Source organism: Lepeophtheirus salmonis, chromosome 6 (genome assembly GCF_016086655.4).
Source record: "Lepeophtheirus salmonis chromosome 6, UVic_Lsal_1.4, whole genome shotgun sequence".
Taxonomy (NCBI): Eukaryota; Metazoa; Arthropoda; class Copepoda; order Siphonostomatoida; family Caligidae; genus Lepeophtheirus; species Lepeophtheirus salmonis.
The window spans coordinates 42,407,475-42,425,013 of record NC_052136.2 but is presented as its reverse complement, the minus strand read 5'-3'; the positions used below and the strand labels follow the sequence as shown (position 1 = coordinate 42,425,013).

At 28.8% G+C, this 17,539-nt stretch overlaps 1 long non-coding RNA gene across 1 annotated transcript; it reads left to right on the top strand.

Annotated features, from left to right (window-relative positions):
* Positions 1-8,366: 8,366 nt before the first annotated feature.
* LOC139905731 (uncharacterized) lies at positions 8,367-11,165 on the top strand. Its single transcript, XR_011780755.1, has 2 exons — positions 8,367-8,486; positions 10,036-11,165. It is a non-coding gene; the product is annotated as an uncharacterized lncRNA (long non-coding RNA).
* Positions 11,166-17,539: the final 6,374 nt, after the last annotated feature.

The window sequence follows — 17,539 nt, the reverse complement described above, 5'->3', positions numbered from 1 at the left end:
AATTACTCCTAAATAGGTATTGTGTACGGTGGTACTCCCACAGTTATGCATGCATTGAAGACAACTCAAACAAATTTATGATCAATAATTTTTTTTGATGTTTTTATTTTTATCACAAATAAAAAGTTAATTATAATAACCTTTGTAAATTAAACCTAGTTCAACCCCATGTCAATAAATTATCCTACTCCTAACTTCCCTAAAGTAAAGATTGCTTTATACATGCACCAACTACAAAACAACTTTAAAATATTACCAAATTAATATGTTAAATTAGTAATGTAATGTCAGTATTTGGCTTTATTGAACAGATTAAATTCTCATAAGTATTCATTTGAATTGTAGCAATAAGGGGTTTATTTAAATTGCAGCAATCCAACACTAATTATTCTAATTTTTAATAGTAAAATAAATAATAAAAACAGTAGCTAGGAAGAAAAAAAACGAGGAAGGAGGAGGAAGATTAAAAAGTTTATTTTTGATAAAATATGTTCAAGGTAGGGGGAGTATGATATCACAGCCGAATTCAATACAAGAGAGCTTCGCCTATGAGTGATGATGCAGCAGTATAAATAGGATATTTTTATGGAACCTATCATTAGCTCAGTTCATAATAACTCGAGACAATTTATTTTATTTTTGTATCGACACATTCAACATTTGAATAGAGATATAACTCATAATTCTGCAAGTAAATTAAATAAAACTCCCTCCTTCTCAATAGTCATAACAAGGTGTGAGCAAACTAATAAAAAAAAATTATACCGCTATAATAAAGGCCTTGTTCATATAATTTTGACAGAAAAACTACGGTAAATTACATTTACATTGGGAGTATTTACTAACGCTGCTCATCAGCAAAAATGTCACAAAAATGAAATAGTAGTCTGATCCCCTGATTCCAAATATGGTTTTAGTTTTTCTTTATCATCCTCAGGGCCTACAGAAAAAGGCTATAAAGTCGTTGTTGTTTTGGCTATTTATAAGATTCAAAGATTTTTTAACCTCTTGTTGATAAATGATATTAAAATATTTCAAAGCCTAATGCTGAACAATGCCAATGTAATTTTTAAAATGTATTTATTATCTTTAAAACTTGACTTATCTTTATTTAAAGTTGAAAACCGTTGTTGTCTCATAGCTCTAAAAAGAATAAATTCAAAAAGTGTAAAAATATTTCATTTAATAAGTAAAAGTCTGAACTATAATTTGACAAAGTATTCAGTCAGAAAACCCTCTATATCTTTGGAATATTTCAATGATACAGCTTATTTTTGAATTGATCTCATACGATCCATTTATTTAATTATTAAAGGGTCATTTAGGAAGAAAAAAAGAGATTTTCTCCCATCAGTTTTTCACCTTGTTTTACAAGCTCTCACTGGAGTTCCATTATTGCCCAATATTCAATAATTTTGATGCTTAATAATATCAAATTATGGATAACTTCTGTTGTAATTCTAATAGTAATACTTATTTAAATTATTACTATTTACTTTTCCTGTAGGTTGAATAGTCGAGTTGCTCATTTATGGGGGCGTTTTCCAAAGCAGAGGAAAATTAATATTGGCTAGATAAGAACACTTGATGTGGTGTTTCATAAATTCTGCAGATACGGCCGGAGAAAGAGTTTTCAATAATGACTACTTCATTTGGGGTATAACCCCACACTATCTAAATATATTTATCAGGTATTCCCTACGTCACCTTAATAAAAGTAAATAAAAACAAGAGTGATACATAATTATTGACACAACATATAGCAAATTTTAGTTAAATTTAAATGTTAAAAGGTTCAATTATTCTCAATAACGATTCATTTTCCTTTAAATTTTCATTTGCATTGAAATAAACAATAATTCAGTGCATTTTATAGTTAAATATATATCTATTTTCTGTATCATAAAACTATGTCTCTTAACTGAAGATTTAATTTTAGTTGTGTTAAAAATGTACAAGAAGCCAATTCAATAAAAATTATCGCCGGATTCAGTAGCTCTATCATATGATTATTTTTCATTCAGTTATTCAGTGAATGTTTTATTATTTGGTCACTCATTAATTATATTTTTCCACTTCGGAGGCTCTCTGGTTAATCTGAGGAATATTTGAATATATCTGGGTTAAACTATAGTCTTTTATCTATTAAAAAGGCAAATTTTATCATGCTATGCTGAATTACAATAGTCTGAATGCCAATTACAAGATAAATTATTTAGTATTCATAAGTATATGTTGTTATGATGATGTTTTGAAATTCGATGCGCCGTCTAGTGTTCATATGAACTAAGCAAACAAACACTCATTAAAAGTGTGATGATTGCAGGAAATAAAAGTTTTTAATTCTTTGCCAAGAATAATTGCAATTACTTCGTCTATTTCCAACTAGGTAAGCCAATTTTTGTATCATTGCATTCTTTAGCTAAAATTTCATAATAGTTATAATGTAAAAAATACAAAATGATAATTTCTTAATTTTTGTTAACATACCTATAGAATGTACTGAAAATCGCAAAAAAATGGCCTAATATGTACATTTTTTTAATCGATTAGGGACATGAAAAGTAGGATAATAAGAGAAAAGTATCATATTCTTTTCATTGTAGTTGTTAATTTACAGCCTACAATATATATATAGATAAGGCTGTATAACGATGTTATAGCATATTTTTAATGAACAAAAAAAGGTCTGATATATAGTACAACTAGACATTAGACTTAGAGGGATATATTTTTGATAGACAGTAAGGATTAAGTCCTTTTATATCAGTGTCCTATTTTGACATACAATAGTCTACTATTAGTTTTTTTTTAATGTTCCTTTAATTGGTTAGATGGAATTGCAGTGATTAAGCATAAGTAAACATTATAGTATTATAATTACTCCAATTAACCTAGGAATCTTGTATGAAGTTCATATACATAAAGTCTCTTTCTGTCTCCAGGAATTACTTGGTTGTGAACCTACGCATATTGAATTTAAGAAAACAATTTATCCCAAGCGCGTTGTCACTGAGCTACGGCGATTCCATTATTTTTCAAAATGCAAATGAAATAATAATTTCAAAACTCGAAATTGTTTTCGTTCAAATGTTTTGGAAATTACAAAAGTAATGTCACATTTAATACAATAACTCACAGACGAAGGAGTAGATAGTCATGAAATTTTGATAGCTGTCTTTTGAATGACGAGAGAAGGAAATACATAGAGGCAACAAGGTGCGGAAAAGGTGGAGTAATATGCTTCAGCTTACAGTTAGGGTACGTTTAAATAAATGATGTCACAGTAATATTAGTAAAATTAAATATTTATTTATTTTAATGGACTTAGGTATATCAGATTTGGTGATATCTTAGGTTAGAGGGATCATGACTTTGACTAAACATAGCTATAACATTAACTATAAAAAAAGTATTTGCTATGGGCATCTAAGGATCTCAATGTGACTAAGATGACAAAAATGATGTATCATGTATTACATGAATTAAAAGAGGTTAATTTGAATGTGAATAGATATGTGTATAATTATGGCCTAAAAGGGTTATAACAGACATTTAGGTCAGTTTTTGTGCATGGAAATTGATGATATGACTAAATGGAAAGTGATGTAAAGTTCATTTTGTCTGTAAAGTGATAGAATCGTCCCCTTGTATTACTACGAAGTTGGAAACTAAATTACTAAACAAACACAAAGGCATGGAAACATAGAGTAGTCTTAGAATCTTTAAAATAAATTTAACTTGGGAAAGATGGACTCGACCACAGCACAGGTTATTATATTCAAAATAAGGAGTGTTCTATTAAAAGTGTTTGCTCATCCACGTATCTATGTTTCAGGAAGTCAAGGATAACAATATTAAATATACCAAACTGCCAATAAAAATACCTTGTCGCCTCTATGTATTTCTTACTCTATGGTTAGTTACTACTGTAAATGAGTTTAATAGAAATAGTGGCATCTACGTGTGATGCCTGGCACTTTTCTGCCTATGCTTTAATCACTCTAGGATTAAGCATCCATTATTCGGTACCCGCCTTTTTTTCATCCTTCCTTTCGTCTTTTTTATATGATATTATAACACTAGATGTTGTGCCCGGCCTTATCCAGAGTTATTAGGCGTCGACAAACAGACACATTTTGCTTCAATAATATATCAAATAGCTCCCCAAGAAATCATCTGTGTTACTCACCGTTTTTCGTGAGCACACACAAACGTAGTTACTTAATACTTAGACGTTTTCTTCTCAAGAACAAAAAATAATAATAACAGATTAATATTTGTTTATAAAATTATTTGATGAGCCGTGGAGTACTTTAGCTCGTGTTTAAATCTTATCTAATGTCATATTCATTAAAAAAAAATTTATATAAAGTACTTCTTTACTTTCTAATTTTTGTATGAGTTGAATTAAACGCCCACAAGATTTAATTCATTTTTACATAACAGCGTTTCATACTTTATACAACACTTTACGTGTACTGTAAATATACCTATGTGAATTATGATATATGTACATCAGAGAGCAATATTATAACGTCCTCCCTGTATACTACACTCTTTTCTTATAGTTACATGTTATACATTATATACAATGTATATAATGTATAACACGCTCGATATTACATGTAAACGCCTGCAAGATTTCATTAATAGTAATATATAGTTATTTCTTAGATCAAAAATAATTTCTTCAATCATCTAAACATACATTCCTACATCCAGACAGACTTTGCTTCTTTAACATAGATATACCAAGGACAACAGCTGTTTCAATCTTCGCTAGACCGTAATTTATTCTCCCTCTGCTTAACTAAGTGTCTATAGTTTATTTCTTTAATTGCCCTCTCATAGCTGTTTGCAGCTAATCTAATAAAACGTGATGACAGATAATTTGCTCTTCTCTCTAATATTCTTCGAATTAATAGGGTTACTATGTCAATTGTTGGTTTCTTTTTTAGCACATTGGCTAGCCATATTTTCTACATCTCCGTCCATAATCTAAAGGATAAGACATCCTTTACTTTCAAATATATCTATTTATATATATGTACCTATTATAGGTTAAAATCATAAATCTTGGAAAAAAAACATAAGAGAAAAATTTAGCAAAAATATTTTATATTTAAAAATTGGTTTAATGTAAATAATAAGTACCTGTTATTCACGTAAGGTAAACAGGATAATATATAATGGTGTACGTGACGTCTATTAAGTATGTAGATCTGTAGAAATGAAAGAGTGAAAGCAATATAGAAATCAAGGAGTAGTCTCGTCCACATACTTCTAGGTTGGTGCATTACTTCCTGACTATATCAATACATTTAACACCATCTTATTACCCTTTAATGACTACTGCAAGTATTTCCCTGAGGTCAAGGGCGTCTGTAGGGCAAGAGCAGTTGCAGCCCCTACCCCAGATTAAAGAATTTTGCCTTTTACGAGAATTTTTTTTGGTCAGGATGACAAAAAAGTTAGGCAAAAATAAGGTTTAAATTTTCCCTTTTTTTCCAAAAAATTAAATTTTTTGGAAAACCCGTTAATTTTTGAAATTCTTTAAAAAAAATTATATTATAATACTTGAAACTTTTTTAAAAAAATTAAACTTTTTGTAAATAGCTATGGATATTCGATTTTTTCCAAAAATTAAATATTTGCAAATTGCTTTTGATTTTTGAATCTTTTTTCGAACGAATGAAATAATTGAAATTTCGATTTTGAAATTTTTTTCCAAAATATTTAATTTTGGTAATTTAATTTTTGAACTTTTTTTCCCATAAAATTTAATATTTGGAATTTTTTTCAAAAAATTTAATTTTGTATAAATAGTTTTTATTTTTCGGAATTTTTATTCAAAAATTATTTTTTTTGTAAATAGTAATGGATTTTTGAATTTTTTATTCTAAATTTGATATTTGGTATTTTCTTTTTGAGTTTTTTTTCCCAAAAATTAAATATTTGAATTTTTTTGTGAAAAGCTATAGATTTTGGAAATTTTAGTGAAAATATAATGTTTGTGAGAAGTTACGGAATGATGAATTTCTTCTCAAAAAAGTTAATATTTGGATAGTTTTTTCATTCTTTAAACCAAGCCCTCCCCCCCTCCCTTTGAAATATAATCCTGTTGTTGCTCTTGAGGGGGCTTAGCTACTCCGATTTTATATTTGATTTTATACTATTATCCAAATTAATTTGATGTTTTACATTTCTAAGTTATTAAAGAATAGTGTAACCCCCGTGTATTTATAATAACTTCAACTCTTACGTCCTTCAATATAATTGTATGTTTCATGGAGGGAATTAGGCCATTTCATTAGTGACCATGATATACAGTTTGAGTTTTGAATTAAACTTATTAAAATAAGTTAAAAATAAAATTAACTTATATCAACTTAATAGCCATCTAGCGAGTAAAAAATAATAAATACATATATGTTTGAATGAAAATATATTATATATTGAATTATAGTCATTAAGAGGAGAACCTTCTACTTTTAAAATATTGTAATTATATTTAAATTTATACATATTTATTTTAAAACAATTTACAACAAAGTTACAAAAAAAATAACAAGCACATGCAACAACTGTTTTTCCTATCTAATCGCTGATCTCAGTTTTTTCTTGCCAATAATCAATTCTTTAATAATATTCATACACATATTTTTGATTTAAGAAATAAAAAAGTAGTCATTTTAAACAAGTAACAAGTTTTATATGAAGCATTGAGCAGTGGGTATTGTATATAAGGCTCCCTAATGTATACCCTAAACATATTTTTAATCTTAGACATAACAAATTAGTCATATGAATGAAATCTTGCGGCGTTATGCATTTAACATCATGTGTTCTTAGCTAAGACTTCACCAGCTAATGTTATAGAAACAAAAGTTTCTTCCCGCAAGCTATTATTTCTTATTCTTTCTTTCTTGAGGAGAGAACTTATATTATCAAATATATAGAGGAACTACGTGTGCTCTTGAAAACAAAGAGATTAACAATGAGGATTTCTTTGTAATTAACTTTTATATTTTGTAAACAAAAGTTTGTCTGTTCAATGACCACTAATATTTCCAGGAAATCTCGGCCACCATCGCTGAGGATACTATAACCGCCAAGGAACAAATTAAATATTTTTTTACGATTATATTGTATAACTGTGAATTTAAGTGCCTTACTTCTTAGTGCTATCAATACCAAAACTTTATTGTCTAATTTTCCATATCAATGATATGGTATTTATAAGAGTTTTTACATCATGGATGTAGTCTGGTTTCCAGAGAGTAACAATCAATTTGTACTGATACATAATTATATAATGCAATCCTTTCTATGTATAAAAATATGTTTGTTTGTGCATTAAAACAGGTAAAATGTCCACATATGTTTTTTTTTACTTTCATATTCAAGAAAATTTTATTAGCTTTCATTTGGTAAAACTTTCATTGAAATAGCACAAACCCCTGGGTAGCCACAATGAAAACAAAGAAAGTTAATATCAAATTTTTGTGCCATTTTTCAAAAACGTCACAAAAAAGCTAAATGGCTTTTACGGCAGGCATATCCAATCTCCAAAGCCTAAATGATTTTTTATAGCTAGTTAGTTTAGACCTTGAGAAATTGGAAAAATATCAATTTGCAAATGTTTGATGAAAAAAGTCAAAATTGAAGAGGTCTAGAGTCCATGTTTGATTTAGAATAAGAATCCCCAGAGTCGAAACAAACATTTTTAAGATGCTTACTTGTTGTGCTTATAAGGTGTTTATCATGCTGAAATACATATCACTGATTTCATTATCTTCAACTCTAGGGGCTTTTTGCAAAGTATAAATAGGAAATATTCATTGCATAAAGAATAAATTATCATATCACGTATATATAAATATGAATATATGCTTATATGGACTTATAAATGTACATAAAATCAATAAGAAGGGATTTCAAACGTTCCAATAATGCTCTCTATATGCTAATAAATAAACATTTAAATACAAATATATTTCGTATTCATACAGGAATTTCTTATTCGACAACCTTCTTATCTGTATTTATAAAATAGAGCTTGTGTGTTTGTGTACACACTGTTGGGCCTAGGAGACTAAAAATTAAGATTGGTGCCTCTTTATAATTCAAAATAAGATGGGGATCCTGATTTTTTTTTTTTTTGGGGGGGGTCATTTAATGGGGCTTATTCTATACCTAAAACACAAAAAAAAATTGGAGTTCAAAGAGACTATATAAGGGATTGAGTTATAAATTAAAAAGTGACTGGCTTCTCGAAAAACAGTTAAACGAATTATTATGTTTTCTAAATTTATACAAAATCAAAAAAATTTTGATTAAAAAAATTAATTGGTGAAAATTGCAGTTTTTTTTTCAGGTGCAAAAAAATGGATTTCCAATGGAATATTCTATTCATGGATAAAATTAAGTTTGTAAAAATATGTCTAAAGATTCTTTAGCATATAAATTTGACACTTGAAATTGTAAGTATGAAAAAAATCTTGGTAAGCTTTTTTTCGTTGAAATGATAATAAATGTTATTATCTACTTTTTTAAAGAAAAAGTAAAGAAAGACAGTTTTTCATAAATTACTCTGCAAAATTTTGTTTTGTTAATTTTTGTAGAAATATAAAAGATGTAATTTTCATCTAGACACGTTTTTTCATGCATATATAATGGTATGTTATTAGAAGTTTATACCACAATTTTTTTAAAGCTTTATAATAAAAATACATTTCAAATAAAATACAGTCACTATATTATAATGCATTATAGAATACCCCAACGCTTACCCGCACTGAAGGTGTCTAAACATTAGAACAATTGTCAATGCTAATGTGATTTTTTGTTTCCTCTATGACCCAAGCAACACGGAGTAACTCTATGCTAAAAATTTTATAAAATGCTAATTTTCTTCTAAGTTTGTACAATAGAGTAATCTTTTTTTTTACAAAATGATTAATGTTTGTGTAAGCTACTGATTTTACTGGATATTACAATATTGATTGCTAAAAAAATGTGCTACATTTTTTGCAGAAGTTCTTAAATTTCAATTTCCAATTTGCATTAATTTATGACAAGATTCTTATATAAATTATTGTTTCTAAATACGGCGTAACATTGCTAACACAGAAATGTACACCGTTTTTGTTATCAGCTGCCAATTTTTCTACTTTTTTTCTTCTCAATCTGTGTTCTGAATGTTGATTGGTTGAATTTGAATTAACTTTTTTTAAAGCTGTGAACAATTTCACATAGTTATGGAATAATAATTATATAGATGGGAGAATTAGCCAACTACAAAGCGATTTTGGGCCTTTTTTTTTTATTTTTTAGAGAAAGGTTGTTGCATGGCACAATGCAAACTCAAAAAGAATAAAAACTTGAGTATTCAACAATATATCATAGGCAGAAATACATTTTCATCACGAAGAGCTTTTAATATAAATATACCAAATTTGACGAATCATGATTACTTAGAGCATCAAAGAACCAGTTTTGCTTCTACAATTTTGTAAATTTTCGAGTACCAAGTCACACTAAAGTATTATAACACTAAATTAAGACAGCCTCTGTAATAAATTAATGTAAATTAGAAATCGACATTTGGAAGTTTGTGAAAATTTTTTTTTGAAACAAAAATTATTTGAACAATTTATGTCCAAATGTCAACCAAAATTCTATTACTGTCTTTATTAAAAAAAATATTTTAATAAAATAATGATCATCCTTAAGTATATTAGATTGTTTCAAAATAACAATTATTTAGTTAAAATTAAAGCCCTAACCAAATTTTGCATTTTTAATATCAGTCAACATATATATATTTTATTACCTAACTGGCCTTCTGACAACGTTGGGTGTATACTGAAAAATGAACATAATGGACATTTTAGTTGTAGAAGTACTTGTCTGATTACATTTGGTAATACAATATCCATTATAGATTTTGATTTAAAGCTCTTATTTAATTTTAATAATCGATCAACATACAAAAAAAAAAACATTCAATCAAACCTCTTCATTTAACAGGTCGGGCAAAGAAGCCACCTAGTACAGATGACCTCATAAACAAGTTTTGGAACAGTTTTTTGGAACTATTTGGAAAATAGCACATAAAAGAATACAATAAGGCAGTGGTCGGCGAACAGGGGTTAATTACCCCAAATGGGGTAATTAATAAAAATTTAGGGGTAATGGGTATGCTACTTCCTTGTGTTAAAATAAATAAACAACAGGACACTATAGCAGCATCCCCAGGAATGAGCTGGAGGGCCACTCCCCCCCCCAACACCCCCAAAAAAATAATTAAGGATGAAAATTTTTTACACAAAATATAAGTTAAAAATTTGATGTTTTAATAATTTTTTTTAATTTAATGGACTTTTGAAATTTTTTGTGAACAGCTGCAGATATTTGAAAAAATTTAAGATTTGAAATTTTTCAAATATTGTGTCCAAAATAATTAATTTTCCAAATTTTTTTGCAAAAACTAAATTTTCTGTGTAAAGCTAAGGATTTTGAAAAAAGAATTTTATAAAATTGATGGCATATGAAATTTAATTTTTGAAATTTTTTTCCAAAAATGTTATTTATGTGACCAAATGTGAATTTTTGATTTTTTCTTTTTTGTGAACAGCTATTGATTTTTGAATTATTTTTTTTGGTGAATAAATATTGATTTTTGAATGTTACCAAACCTCTGCAAAAAAAGATCAGAACACAAAATCTTTTCGGAAACAGTGTCTTAGACATTGCGGAGTCTGAACTTTTGTGGAGTGGAGGGAGCAGCTCCATGCAGATGCTTACATCGAACTTCTGGAATCGAAAAAATCGTGGACAACTGTATTTTACTCAAGACGGATCTCTGTATCATCTCGCCGCTAAGACTAAGGCCTTCCTGAGAGACAACTTTCCGGACTTTGGGGGCCTCAACATGTGGCTACCCTCCTCTCCAGACGCGAACCCTTTAGACTACTTTATTCAGGCGCGTCAGGAGAAGAAAGGTGTCTCCTACTCGTCACAGAATGTAAAGGCTTCAAAGAAGAAGGAGTGGGCCCTGCTCGAATCTGACTACATAGTCATGGTCGTATTGAAACAATTGTTAGAACTAAAAATATCAGAGAAGCTCAAATATAGAATAAAATTTGTTTTGAGCATTATTTTCAAATGATTTTGTTAAATAAATGTCCTTACAAAACCACTCGTTTAAATTTAGTGCTTGAAAAATTGAAAATAATAAAATATGTACTGCTGGATAAGAACAAACCTTTAATTTTAATGTTATAAAATTCCCGTTTTGTAAATTTATTTGGCCGTTTATTGCGGTAACAAGCTTAGATCAAGTTGGTGTTACACCACGTTTGACTGTATTAGTATTTTTTGCCTAATATCCCTAGCAATGACTGGACATTATGCGCGTTTTAGCTATAGATTCTATAATTATCTTCCCAAAAATGTTGATGGTGTTTATTTTTTTTTCATCTGTTTGTTAGTTGGTCAAAAATTAAAATTCCATTTTGATCAAACTTGATATGATGATATTATTTTGTCACAGTAAGAGGCCATTAAATTTTGAGAAGTGGATGCAATTCAAAACGTAAAAATGAATAATCGACCACAGCTTTGAAACAAATTGAGATGTATGTATAACTCATTTTAATTTTAGGAGGAGGTTTTGCTCTCTACCGAGTGCCCATTTTAGTTTTAATATAAAATGGCAACTAATTAGTTGAGTTTTAACAAGCAATCAACTAATAAAATAAATATGAATGATTTAAGAAGGCTGAATTATGTAACACTGAAATGATTATACAACGTGCCTTTTTTGTTTGACATTACTGCAAAGAAGAAATGAACAATTCATTTTCCTATATATTCATTCTAAATAATTATTCCAGTTTTTTGTGTACTTCGAGACTTCGTTCTTAAAGTTGTTAACGTATTTATATTTTCAACAATTGTTCATTGTTAAATGTACCTACTTTTATTTGGTAATTATATCATAAAATATATCATATTTCTATCACATATACGTATTACATTTTCACAGGAATTATTTAACGATTTTATTAACCATTCTGAATCGTGTATAAGAAAAATAAAAAGGGTGTTTTCAATTCAAGGAGGAGTGCCAGTCTCAACAATTGATTATTTAAAATCTAGAGTTAAATTATTGGATGAAAAAGACAAGGATGTATCTATAATAAAGTATATTCTTCACCGAGAGTTGAATTCTGTGGAGGCATTTTTTCTGGATGTGATAGGAATGGAAACTATTCTAAGCCCATACTTTGTTTTACAGTGAATTATTCATAATCTAATTGCTCCTCAACCAATTGAAAAGTGTGATGTTAATTTTTCTTTAAGATTTTTTCACGAGTTCACTCTGAATGCACTTAATCATTATGTGTCAAAAGATGATCAATTCAGAAGCTTCAAACAAACAGCACAAGTTATGAATATTCTTAAGTACTTTCGGAAACCAATTTCTATAAATGAGGGGGGAAGAAATTGATTTCTTGATTAAGTTTGGAGGTTGGATTAAAAAATGGGAGACACTCTCAATGTAACATGGAAGCGGTTTATCTTCCGAGTCATTTCATGCCGCTTTACTTTTTTGGAAAAAAAATTTCTGAAATGAAATTTCAAGTATTACATTTTTGGAAAATAATCTGAAATATTTAATCTTTTGGGAAAAAAAAAATTGAAAATGGCAAACTATTCACAAACAAATAAATTTTTCAAAAAATAATCCAAAATTCAGAGCTATTAGCAGAAAGTTAAATTATTTGGGAAAAAAATTTCTGAAATTAACTTTTTAGGGAAAAGATTTCTGAAATTAACTTTTTAGGGAAAAAATTCAAAAATTAAATTTCGAATATTCAATTTATTGGTTTTTTTTTTAAAACTGCATAGCTATTAACAAAATATTAAACTTTTTGATAAAGTTTTCTAAAATCTACATTTATTAATAAAATATTTGAAATTTTTTAGCTTTGCTGCATAATTTGGTCGAATCACGAAAAAAAAAAGTTATAGGAAAAAGAAAAAATTGGTTACTTTGGTCTGGGCTTGAGTGGTTACAGCCCTCGAGTCCACATCCTGCAATTTTGAAACAGACTACCTTACATACATAAACTCGTGTTCAAACTCCAATGTAGTTAGGATAAATACTATATACATTGTTATCACAATATATGTATGTACATTGTACATATTTGTATTGTGATTACACATTTCATTTAAAATCATATCCAAGTAACCTCAATTTTGACAAGAGAAAGGATGATATTATTTATATAACGCCTCTGTCTGATAGATTATTTCCAATATATGTACAATTCTAACTTATATTGAATAATAATATATAGGGTACGTCATTTGCTCACATAACTTACTATTCTAAAATGTATATAGGAAACAGGAGCAGGTTGTCAAACTTTTTATATATTCAATAACAAGAGCCTGGATTATTATGACTGGGGTTGTAAATTATCTGACTTGCATAAATGCTAACAAAAAACGAAAAATAACATGGCAATTCTTACGGTTAAAGGATTGTTTGGGAGGAGAGTAGCTTAGCTGTCATTTCCTTTTATTAGATTAGCTGTGGGTAGCCAAGAAATGAACCAAAAATGAACACAAATCCCTCAATGTACCTGGCAAGGAATAAATTAGAAGTTGATCCTCAAATCTACTCATAGTTCAAAAGGATTTACAGGGCATCCGCAGGTGGAGGCTAGATAGAGATGTTGCTCCCCCAAAAAAAAAAAAAAAAAAAATTGCAAAAAATTAATTCTTCAAACTTTTTGGGAACAGCTATGAATTTTTGAATTTTTTGTGAATAGCTTTGAAAATTGGTTGGGAATTGTTTACGGCTGAATAAAAAATAGTTTGCATTGAACCAATCAATGTTAAGAACACAAAATAGAGGAAAAAAAGAAGAAGAAACATCGACTGCTGATAATCAATTACATTGTACATTATTAGTATTAGTGAGGTAAGGCCTTGAAAAATAACATTACGATGTAGCTGTTAATTTAGTTGTGGCTCCAAGTACTTATCAAGTTAAATAGAGATACTACATTCGATATAGATTTTTTTTTACTAGGATTAAGTATTAAGCACTACTTTAAACTTTTTAAGATCCGTAAAAGTTCGTGTATCCAAAGCTGGTTCGGATCTCGGATCTTTTCGGATAATTAAATTTTACTTATATTATAACTGCATACTTCGAATTTGGCTACAAGGTCTATCTTATCTCTGGTACGTGACAAGTTGATCACGAATATGTATTTAGTTTCCTTTAAAAGTTGTAAATTTTCCAAAATCAGATTTAATTAAAAAAAAAAAAAAAAAAAACTATCTACAAATTCGTGATCAGCTCTATGAAAGTACTATTAAAATTAAATATGGAATATAAAGAATTTAAAAAAAATAAGGAAAATTTTGTCAACTTGTGCAATAATAGGGAGTAACATCAATGTCAATATTTTACTAATGATTGCCAAAAATGTCTTTTTATCACAAGATTGATAGATATTATGGAAGTTCAATTAAAAATTAAAGTATTATAATATTAACCATGTTACATATGATGAAAAGTAAATTACAATATTTAAAAAAAAAACAAGCAAAAAAAAACCTTTACGTATTGTAACAAGTATGTCAAACTCATTTAAAAAGTTTTATTCGAAAAACTACAATTTTACAGAATGGATGACATTTTTTTTTTAAATTCATAGCTGAACTTGACAATTGAAAGTATTGACCTTGGATGCTTTGAGGTAAAATAAAATTAATATCGTGTACCTACGTAAAAACCTACAGGGCGATTTTCAATCATAGAAAGATTTCTAAATACTATTAGCATCGGTGACCAAGCCGTTCTTTGAGGCCTCCCTACTTTTTTATATTTATCAATGAAATTGTATGTGAAAACGCTATGGTGCTAATTAGTGATGAAAATTGTGTATATTTTTTAGCACGCCCGTTTTTTCGTAATTGCTGATCTGACAAATTAATTGTCTACTCTTCAGCTGTTGTTATTATTATTTAACTTCTGATTAGTGGAGTTCATTTTCTTCTACATTCAATTATATTCAAATCCGAATTGAAATCTCGTGCGTGCACATAAAAGACAAATAGTAATCTGGAGGATTTGTTGAAGAGTTTTAATTGTAGGTACTGGATGTACGAAGAGTAGAAATGATGATCAAAAGTGAGATCATTCTTGGCCTACGTTCTTGTTTATTTATTTCTCTCCCTCCTCCTTGTGACAACTGATTGTAGCTGATCTGATGAACTGTCATGAGAGCTAAGCTTCTCTCTTCCAAAACATTCTTCAAATTGTAAGGGTTAGAATGTTGATTTTTTTTTTGACATGCCAAAAATACACGGGATTTTCATCACAAGTTCATTCCTTGAAGCTAAATAAAAATAAAATGAGACCAGAAATATGAGTATAAGTTTTATTTTACATGGATTTTCCATTATAATTGAAGAGTATATGAACTTTTTTCAGTTAATTGAAAAATAATTTTTTGTAGTTATTTTTCTAATGGCAAGCATGTAGCAAAATTATATTAATATCCCTTTTTAATAGTTACAGAAAGTTGTAGTCATCGTTTGGTAGTAAGGCGGTAGTTCGTAATAAATTATTGTAATAGTATTACTTTTCTAGGAACTAATAATAAAACAAAATTACTTTTAATAGAGTAATATATAATAATTTATTTTATATGACTTCATTGAATCTGTCATTATTTAAGTTATTAATAAAGTGTCTTAATCCGATCCGAAGACGAACAACAAAAAAGTCAACGAAACTCTTTCTCTGATTATAAGTATCCAAGCATAATAAAAGATATATATTTTAGAAAGGATACCCATTAAATACTAAAGAGTGCATGATACATACTCGTCCAAAAGCAACACATTTTATTAAATCAGGAATCCAGTATCACAATAATTCCAAGTAGAATATTGAATGGCAAAAAAATATCATGGGTTCTTCATACAAACACTGAGGCCCTCAAAGCAACTGTCAGCCAGCACTGGGACTCCATGCCAGAGGACTACATCCATTGCGAGTTATAGGCATTTCACTGCAGCATGAAAGCCATAATTACCGTTAAGGGAGGCTACATTCATCTATCGTATGTAACTCAGACACACATCTAAATATTGTATAAATTTTATTGAAATTTTATTGTTAATGAATAATTTATATCTTTTTGAAATTTGAAATTCAAAGTGTTCAGATTTTAAAGGACTACTCGGTATAGAAGATAACTCCCCCAACAAATCCACAGTATTACTCTCCGGTTTTCATGATCCCCCTCACACGAGTTTCTTACATTAAATAATATTATTGTCTTCTCTCCTGGTCTGCAAAAGCCCCTAAATTTATTGAATGTGTAGCTAATTAAAAAATAGTTACACCAATATTTTTCAGTATTTTATTTACAGTATGTCAAGAAATTGTGGTTTTTTAAAAGCTTCCAAAATGGCCTTTATTTACTTTCAAATATGTCGATTCTTAAGTTTAATTTATTTTAAAATTATTTTAGCCTTCCCTCATACAGATTATTTAAAGTCACAGGTTAATTTTTTTTAATAAAGTTTTTTTTTAATAATTGATCTTCTGACGTGAATGAAAGGGAATAGAAAGAAAATTGTGTTATGTACATTGAAAATTGAAATAGTTAACTGATTTTCATAGATGGTACCAAAAATAACTCAAAGGCTAAATCTCAATCGTTTTAATTTTATAAAATATTTGTTTTATAATTTTTGGGCAGTATTTACTTTCGATGGCAAAAGCATGTTCTTCACTACTCCAACACATGATAACAACTGAAATAAAGAACTTTTGTCTCTTTTCAAAATTTGAATGAGATGTGCTACCTAAAGATTACATTATAGTTAGCGTTGTATCAGTCTTAATTTAGGGCTGAAGACTTCAGTTCCTTCTCGTTCATTCTCCATCTGGAACAGTTTCGTTCTGCATATCAGTTCTAAACGGATAAAGTTTGTCCCTTGATGACGTCATTAAACATTATTTTTTTAATCAGTTGTAGTAGTGACTAGTGTTGTGTCGATCCCTATTCAGGACTAAAGACTGCAGTCCCTTCCAGTTCAGTCTCAGTGCAGTCCAGTTCTGTCCTGCATCTCATTCCTAAATGAATCACTGTCTTACAATCCAGTCCCAGGGACTGATATTACCGAACCTATGACAAGCCCGGACCGAAAAAATAAGGACTATCACAGCACTAATGATAGGGCAATTAAATTTCGCGTAGGTTATTTCATTACCATATCACAACTTTGTCTAACTAGCCGTATTTGAAATTGGACAACAGTTGAAAATTACTCGCCCTACTGTATATGTTGATTGTAGATCCTTATGTTCTAGTAAATATTCAAGTTATTTTAATGTCTTAAGAGATACCCTCCACGATTTTTTTTTACTTATTCATAAAATTGAATCCTTTAAATCCTCAGTGGAAAATTACTGTACCCCCTCTCTCCT